This window comes from Notolabrus celidotus, chromosome 1, assembly GCF_009762535.1.
Source record: "Notolabrus celidotus isolate fNotCel1 chromosome 1, fNotCel1.pri, whole genome shotgun sequence".
NCBI lineage: Eukaryota > Metazoa > Chordata > Actinopteri > Labriformes > Labridae > Notolabrus > Notolabrus celidotus.
This window is the reverse complement of record NC_048272.1, coordinates 34,522,089-34,531,606: the sequence shown is the minus strand read 5'-3', so window position 1 is coordinate 34,531,606 and position 9,518 is coordinate 34,522,089. Positions and strand designations below refer to the sequence as shown.

General features: G+C 39.5%; 1 protein-coding gene across 4 annotated transcripts in view; it reads right to left on the bottom strand.

Moving 5' to 3' along the window:
• The window catches only part of fhit (fragile histidine triad diadenosine triphosphatase), a 412,878-nt gene that overhangs the window by 908 nt on the left and 402,452 nt on the right, over window positions 1-9,518 (bottom strand). The gene's annotated exons all lie outside the window — the stretch shown is intronic.

Genomic DNA, 9,518 nt, shown 5'->3' with positions numbered 1-9,518 from the left:
TATTAATAATAATAATAATAATAATAATAATAATAATAATAATAATAATAATCTTTATTTACATAACTATTTTCTAAACAAAGTTACAAATTGCTTTACAAAAAACAAGAAACATATATAAAAAGTAAAGAAAAGCAACTTTTAAAAACTAGAATGTATAACAAGACATCAAGAGCAGAACAACGTATTTACACAGCTATACAAGCCTTTTTCAAAAAGAATGCTTTAAGAAGGGATGGAAAATTAGAGACAGATTTAGCACAGCAGATTTCAGCAGGTAGGTCATTCCAGAGTTTAAGAGCCCAGAGGAGTCAAACTGAACACCTACGTTTCTTGCAGTTGGTTTAACACTAGAGGGGCCAGAATTCCATTTCTACTAGAAGGGCCACGAGAGGTCATTTTGACTGCCAGATTCCAAATTGTATTATCTATTATGAAAAAAACCCAATATAGAGAATGTTGTGTTTAATGTTTAAGGATAGACTGTATATTTAAATATAGGATGAAACTTTCCACAATGAGTCAGACACAGAAGTATAAATCAGCCTTAACTCACAGCCAGTTTCTACGTTTCACAGAGACAATGATAGTTGCAAACCAACCAAGTGGCCTATGCCCAGAGAAAAAATGTATCAATCTAACCCCGGCAGTCGTTATGACTGCCTGTGGCCGAAGTAGGTAAACATGATCATATAATTGTTGCCTTTTGTGTAATTTGTATAAATGACATGTTAAATACATAAACCAACAACTTTAGGAAAATTCAGGAACCGGCAGCACTGTCATCTTTAATTCAACAAAGTTACACAACAAATAAATGTGAAAACAGTCAAAATGACCCCCATGGCCATTCTAGTGTTAATGTTAAGTGAAATGGGTCCAAGATGGCCGAGTATGTTATTGGTATAATTTGATGTGGAGAAAAGAATAACCTCAGTTTTGTCTTCATTGAAGTTTTAAGATGTCCAGCTGTTGATATCAAAAGGCAGATGGTGAGTTTATTTAGGTTGTTATTATTGGAGGAACATAAGGGGACATATGTCTGGGTATTGACAGTGTAACAGTGGTATTCTGCGTTATGGTTACTGATTATTTTACGCAGGGGAAACATGTAAATAGAGAATGATAAAGGACCTAGAATCGACCCTTGGGGCACACCTTTTCTGAGGTAAGTGAGATATGATGTGGAATTGGCAATAACAACTGAAAAAGATCTGTTAGACAGGTAGGATTAAAGTAAGCTGAGTACAGCCCCTTTGGTGCCAACCCACGATTCTAGACGTTGAAGGAGAATGATGTGATCAACAAGATATAAGATGCCTAGAGGCTCCATGGCGAAAGTGTTCCAGTGCAATCTCAACCATCATTGAAATCAATACAATGGAGATGTGCCTTTATCTCTTTGAAACCATGTGACATTTATCATTGAAAAACTGCCAAGGGTTGTGAAGTCATTACATTTTTACAGTTAGGAAAAGGTTGAAGAGGTTACGTCCTCCAGTGGGTATGAAGGAGAAGACAAGACCTTGACCATCGTCAATGAGAGATCGATAAGGAATGAAAAGGACTTCCACTACTGCCAATATCCTGCTTTGAATATCCTTTGTCCTGTTGTATGATTCCTTTCAAAATAGAGGATGAAAATAAATCCTCAAAACTAATGTAGAAATCTGACCAAAATGTGTCCAAAGCACTTTTACAAGTGATTAGTGTGCAAAAACTGATGACAACATGCCTCAAAAGTTCTCTTATGATGGTACATTTCAACCTGCAGCTTGAAACAAAGACAAATTAAAACAGGTGTTAAAGTGCATATATAGTTGAAAATCTACTGGCATCTAACTTTGGTTATAACACTGCTTATATGATCCCTAAATACAGAACAGCTCTTAAGAGTAGCAACCCCCTGTTTAAATCTGTCAGAGAAAAGATGAAAGCGTTGAAACGCTGAGCGAGACACATTCTCAGAGGTAACAACGTGTCCTGTGCTACATGTGTGCTGATACTATGATCCACAAAGGAAAATAAATGTCTTTCCCAATCAAGGGAATTGACCAACTTTGATAAAAGGTTGTTTCATCAGAGTTAAAGTAATGACATACACTCAAAAAAAAAATGTACGAAGTCTACTGAGAAATCATTGTATGCTTTCATAATCTGTCCACAGCAAAACAACTCAACCAGTTTTATTGAGGGTTTGATGAATGACCTCTCGGAGCAGTGTTTTGGTATTAAAAAATACACTTGTAGGATCAACAGGTTCCTCATAGACTAATTCCCCCTAGACTAATTACTCCTAATAAAGAGACTGTTTTAAAGTGACACTAAAAGCGAGGCCACTGGACCAAATGGTGTTTTTGCCTTTGTGGTAAAATATGCACAGATAAATTAACACATGCCCGGTGCTGCTGCTGCCTGTTCCCCTATGTCCTCGGGATTACAATGATTCCAGACCTGATGCTTTGATCCCAGTGGTGATGAAATGTATGGTAAGAGTTATGGCAAGCAAGCTGTGGTCCAGGCAGGCACCCATACCAATTTCCACCCTGACACCACAATGTAGTGATACTATCTAACTCTGAAGTACAGGTCCATAAATCCACCTTTATGGACACTGTACATCGGTCAGAAATAAATCATCTCATTGTAATCACAAACACAGATCAAAGGTTTTGACTCCATGTGTCGTGGTGATCACTCATCAGTCCTCCTCATAAACTGTACAAAATATGGACGTAGGAATCGTTACGTCACCCATCTGTTTCTGAAGCACTGTTTTGAGGCCAATCGTTGGCGGGAGCCATATTGCTGCTGTCGAGCGAGTGTGACGTAAAGATGCGGGCTTTGAGCCTCCTAGTCAACAGCTACAGTGTTCCCACTTGTTAATCAAGTCAGATGTGACTCTCATTCAAAAACTCGTAATCTAAGTATCTTTGGAGTTACCGCATTAGAAAAAATTCACCACCCGTACAGTGTGTGTCGATCGAGAAATGAGCTATCCAGACTACACTCCTCTTTTGTACCAGACTGTAAACATGTTTATTTCAGCTGTAAAGATCATCTTTTTTGAATTGGTGTGTATTTGGTTTCAGGTACTTCCAGAGCCAGCCTCAAGTGGACACTCGATGAACTCCAGTTTTTAGCACTTCCACATTAGACTCATATTTTTAGACCGGAGGTTGCCGCTTGGTCCTCCTGCATGATCAACAAGTTGTCACAATGTGTTTGACGAAGCAGCTGCTTGGTCAGTGACCTCACGTTTCTGTGATATTGAATCCAAAACTCAGCTTTGTTGTGCTCTGCAAGGGAGCAAGGGAGCAAGGGAGCAAGGGAGCATCCCTGCTGCCTCATCTAATCATCTTCTCGAAACTCGGCTTGTAAATTTGCTAATTTAACTTTAGAAATACAATCTTATTGTGCATATTTCTCAGCCTGGTGGGGTGTCTATGACGAACTCCCACAATGCTCGCTCAATGAAATGTGTAGACTGATCTTTCATAAAGGTTTGGAAGCCACCATATACAAAGGCCGACTAGGGCAAACTTGATGCAATAGCTCAGCAGATATTTCTAATCAGAGGAACAGGTTGCAGCTTCACAAATAATACAAACTCAAAAACACACAAAGTCAAAAACAAAACAGAAATGTGAGTCAAAAAATAAAGACACAGTGGAAAGTCACAACATATAAATGAATAGCAAATGCAAAGCAAACGACACAAAGTCAAGAGAAACATAACATTTGCCCTCCTCTGCCTCTGCACTGATATCAGGTTGAAGAATTAAAGCAGTCAGACTTTTGTTTTAAAATAACAAAAAAAGATTGCTTAATAATTAGGAGTGAAAAAAGCTGCCTAGTTGCTATAAGTCACATCTTTTGAGCCACAGTACAGATGATGATACAAACAGAGGGGGATTGTGATAAAAGGGGAACGTGAGTCCTGCGTCCTGTACTCAAGAGAAAGCTCTTCTAGCAGCGGAGTGTATGTCCAAACATTTACTGGTGTGTGTGTGTACTGTGTGCCTCCCTGTTGAGCTGTGTTAAACCTCTTTAGTAAAGCTCCTCTTCTCAGTAGCAGAGCTGCCAGTGTGGACACAGAGATCCTGCTCGCTCTGTCAGTGATGAACATGTCCATGAATACTAATGTTGTGAGTGTGTCTTCATCTAATGCCGGCTAAAGCCAACACAGGGGGGAGAGGGCCGCTGTAATGACACCACTGTGTCACTCAGTGCTCATTACATTCTGGACCATTCAATCTTTTATTTGTTTTTCCACACAATTACGAGTCAATTTAAATAGTTGTAATACAATAATTTATTTCAGCAGCTCACTTTTTGAAAGTATTCATTGAAATTCAAATTAGTCTAATGGGTTTAAATAAAGTCCAAGCAGACAGTTTTTGTTGTTTCTTTAAAAGCTGATGATTTATTCATTGTTTCTTTCTTTATCAACATTTCAGGTAAGGAAACAATAATCAGAATTTTCAACATGTAACAATTCAATTTAATTCTGACTCCATTTATTTACTCCATAAAACTTAGTAATTATGACTTATGTTAATGAAAATTCTTACCGTCTGTGTTAAAACACAGTTCAATTTATTCACTGTAGCACCATCATGTGTCTAAATAAACAACAATGCAAGAATATTTATACAAGCAGTTTTGGTTATTTTGATGGAAGACCATGAGTTTAAATTTCTCTTCATAGCATTTCCTCTCTCAGCTGATTACATTAACTCGGATTCAGCAAGTTTGAGCTACAGTGTGTGAAGCAATGAGGTCAGGCGATACAGGTTAAAAAGCTGATGGATTGCTGGGTGATGCAGTTGTCTTAGGGCCAAATTCCACCAGATCCGTTTCCAGTCCGTCACGACACCAGATCTGATAGGTTTCTATTCTAGTCAATGTGTGTTAACTTCCACTGGATCCACTCCGTTGCGTTCCGGCTGATCCGACAGGTCGGAGCCCTCGGGATCTGATACACAAGACGTCTATTTTTGCTGGATGCCGGAGCACGACGCATCAATCTCAACGGAGCAGAAGGAGCGGGACAGGAAGTCAGGCGCCACAACAAAATGAAAACATCTGGTTCATTCTCAGAATCAAACACTCTGTGTTATCACCAGATCATATTTCAACAACAAACCGAGGAGCTAGGCCTGGAGTCAACAGGTCAGAGGTTTTCAGAGGAACAAAAAGACAACAGACTAGACACAGATCTGGTGGAAGTTTCAGGTTATTGGTTTCCTTGAATGATTATTTTGTATGTGTTTGAAGTCCTTTTCCACCCACCATTCATGCTTTTCCTCTAAAAGATCTGCGAGTGAAAACATTTGGCTTTGAATAAAGATAAAGTTTGTGATACAACATGTGTTGGGCCTCTCCTCAAAATCATGATCATCAGTTTGTAAGAAAACAACAGATTGCTGTTTGCAGGTTGTAGCTGTAACGGTTTGAGTAACTCCTCTACACCTGAGGTTTATGGATGATACAAAAACACAATGACACTGTTCCTACACAATCTACAACAAAGACTGTTTTATTCAATATCCGTCATTTTAGCTTTATATTCCCATCACACAATACATGTAGTCAACATGATGCCTATGATGCTTTATATGTCTGTGCCTTGACCTTTAACCAGACACAACAACATAAGGAAGCTGTGCAGAATACACCCAGAGGGAGGGGAGTGAATATATGCACTACAACAAGGTGAACATGGAGGTCATTGGAGCATCAGCAGGGGACAGAATGAGCTGCTTTGGAAGGAGGATAAAGGCTGACACAAATGTCACGCCTTATTGACTGAAGCACCAGCAGGAGTTGATGAGATGGTATCTGCGCTGGTCAATGTCTTTTTGAAAAAAAGAAGGATTATGAAGGGGGTCTGACATGTGATAACACACCTGATAATGAGGTCAGCTAACAACGAGTGAGGCTGACAACAAGGAAGTAAATCAGAGAGAAAGTTGAGCTGAGCTTTGGAAACATCGGAAACAGATGGTTGATAAATATGTCACATATACTCTAAATCACAACCAACAGTGTGTACTTTTGGTCACATGGGTAAAATTATAGATCTTTTTAAAATTGTCTTCTTCTTTCTAATGTCTAACAAAAAAACCAAATAACTGAACCCTAAATTATCCCAAACCAACAAGAGCGTATCCATCCATCTGCTCAGCCATCCATACATTTTCCAACACTTATCCAGGATTGGGTCGCAGCAGGCTATGACATCCTCCCCATTAACGTTCCTTAGCTCTACCTTGGGGATCCCGAGACGTCCCCTGGGCCAGATAGGATAATCCCTCTAGTGAGCTCTGGGTCGTTTCCCAGTTGGACGTGCCAGAAAAACCCTCTAAAGAGAAGCGTCCTTTAGCATCTGAATCAGATGCTGGAACCACCTCAACTGGCTCTTTTCGATCTGAAGTAGCAGCAGGTTTACTTCGAGCTCCTTCTGGATATCCGAGCTCCTGACCCTCTCTGGAAGACTGAGTCCGACCACCCGTCACAGTAAACTCATTTTGGCCACTTGCATCAACAATCATTCTTTCAGTCACTCCTTATAGCTCCTGACCATATGTGAGAGTTGGACCATAGATCAAGCGATAACCCCACAGCTTTACCTTTATGCCTCTTCTACCTGCCTGTCGTCAGCCCGATCCATTTCACCCTCACTCATGAAGAAGACGATGAGATACTTGAACTTCTTCACTCTTCCAATCCACCCTTTTCTGGCAAAATACAGACTATCATTAGTCTCAATTAGACACTAAAATCGGCTGGGGTTTGGAGCCCATTGTTAAGAGGCGATGGTCCTCAAAAGGCAGCCTGGGTTCAATTTCAATCTGCAGCCCCTTTTCTGCATCCACTCAATTTCTGTTTCCTGCTCTACTGCTCTGTCTTCACTGAATAAAGGCATAAAAGCCCCAAAATATAACACGCAAATAGACTAAACAGTCTTAATTTAAGTCTTTGGCATGACAGACTAACTTAGTCTGCAATAATACAAGCAATCCGACCATGCAGCAACCTTCGCTCTTAAAATATGAAGCCCATGCAGAAGTGCTAAAAACTGCAGTTCATCAAGCATCTGCTTGAGGCTGGCTGCAGAGACACTGGAAACCACATACACAACCATTCAAAAAAGATTATCTTTACAGCAGAAATAAACATGTTTACAGCCTGGTACAAAAGAGGGTTTGGGTCTGAATAGCTAATTTCTCTATCAACACACACTGTACAGGGGGTGAATTTATTTATAACTCTGTTTTTGAAGATATTAAACTTACGAGTTTTGCCCAAATAAGGACATAGCTGACTTGATTGACATGTGGGAACCCCTGTAGCTGTTAGCAAAAAGGCTAAAGGCCTGCCTCTTTACCTCACACAGATGAAGCTCAGATGAAGTTGAGTTCAGCATTTCCAATATGGAATCCGCCAACGATAGGCTTCAAATCAGCACTTCAGGAACAGAAGGGTGACGTCATGAATACTGCATCAATTAATACAGTCTATGAATCAGACTGATCCCACTGTAAATCTTCTTTAAGTTATCTTTCATGCATGTGGGTGATTTAGGGTTGATCAAACACTGAACCGATCCAGTTTCTCTCAGTCTATTCTTCAACATTTCTTGAACAACTGAAATGTCTGCAAAAGCCTTTCAGACATTACCACACAGCAAATTGATTCATGCAACATTATTTTCTGGGTACAAACTCATTTCAGCAACACTTAACATCACCCCAAAAATGATATGTCGTCCATTATTTTTGTCTGTATTGGCTTTAGATGAGAGGAGTTATGGTTGGGATTGAGCTGGAATACATTTGGTCTTCACAGACGGTTTATGAGTTCCACAGTGAAAATCTTCAGAGTTTGGTTTTGCAGCAGAAGCATAATTTAGGCCAAACATTGTTTTTTACCTGCTGCTCAATGTAGGTGCTGCTGTTGCTGCTGTTTGTTAAAGTCCCATCTGTCCAGTGCTTTCATGCCTCCTCCTCCTAGCCCCCTGTCCAACTTACTGCCACCTTTTTCAGATTGGTTTTATTTTACATCTCTCCTGCCAGGAAAGGCACTGATAAGCTTTGTTGTTTTCTCTATCTCAGAACAAATTCCTCTACAGAATTTCTTGACAAATTCAGAGCACACAGGCAGTTCTCAATAAGATGTGCAGGGGGATGGTGGTCAATACTCCCTGTCCTTGGTGCAGGCAGTGGTTCAACAAGGACATGTGTCTCTGTCTATTTTCAGCCAAAGAGGTGTATTGGGTTCAGGATGCCTCCTGCCCTCTTTTCTCCATCTCTCTCAGAGCTCCTAAGACTAAGATAAAGATGGCAGCTGGGAGTGAAAAATCTTTTAATCTTGGGCTGGTAATTACCAATGACAATCAGGCTTTTTGCCAGACATATTTCCATGAATCTAATTAGCAGGAAACTTGATAAAGTGTCTGTGGGTTTGTTTTATGTTGGGGGTTGATAACAGGGCGTCTTTGGCTCACCTCGGCTCAGTCTGAAAATATGCTGTTTGAAATTGATTCACCTTTTTAGTGTTTTTGCAGAACCTTTTATACATACAGAACGATATGATAATATCCTAAAATTATTTCTCTAAGTTGTGAGTCAACAACTTCTTCTGTTGAAAAGTCTTTTGCATAGTAAACTTTGCTATTGCTTTGGCACGTGTACTCTAACTGCATCTAAGCAACTTCAAGATGCTCTAATGGGAACGTTTATAGAGCTGCATGATCTTGAAAAAAACAGACATTGTGTTTTTTTAAGGTAATTACGGCAGATAAATGCATGTACATAATGTACAGCTAGAAAATATTATTCCTTAATGATCCTTATGTGAGTACTTTAGGTTTGCAAAAAACAAACACCAACGTAAACTTCAGTGCTTCCAAAGTAAGCGTCCTTACAATATTTGTTTTGCTTCTGCAGTTTTTTCTACCATTCCTTTTGTATCTGTGATTTTTGCAGATCAATATCAGCTCAGAAGTGTCTAAATGCTATCGTTAGCTGTGCCCTGATGTTAGCTAATGAGCTGTTAAATATGTTCTTAAACTCAAAACAGGACCTTATCTCTCTGCAAATTTTCCCTATCTATTATCTTTGTGGATGCTCATCAGTCAAGAGCTGTGAAATGACCACAGCTTGTTTTTGTTTGAAAACTATAATTGAAAAGAAAACACATTTTTTTCATAAAGCTGGGGTTCATAGTCAGATTTAGATACACTTTTTTTTTGTACTGGTTAAAATGATCTTTCTGTCCCGATGGCAATCAATACATACTGTACATGTGTTCTTAAAAAAGAGCGAAAAAAAGGCGCTATCGACAGCCAGAGTAAACCTGGGAAAACACCAACCAATCCCTGCCATCAGGAGACAAATTATGAAACCAATCAAATCCTGTCCTGCGCGTACATTTCATGTTTGTTTGTGTTTTTAACTTTCACTATGATAATGTTTTGGTGTTTTCTTACCGCTGAGTGAGACATGAGTTAA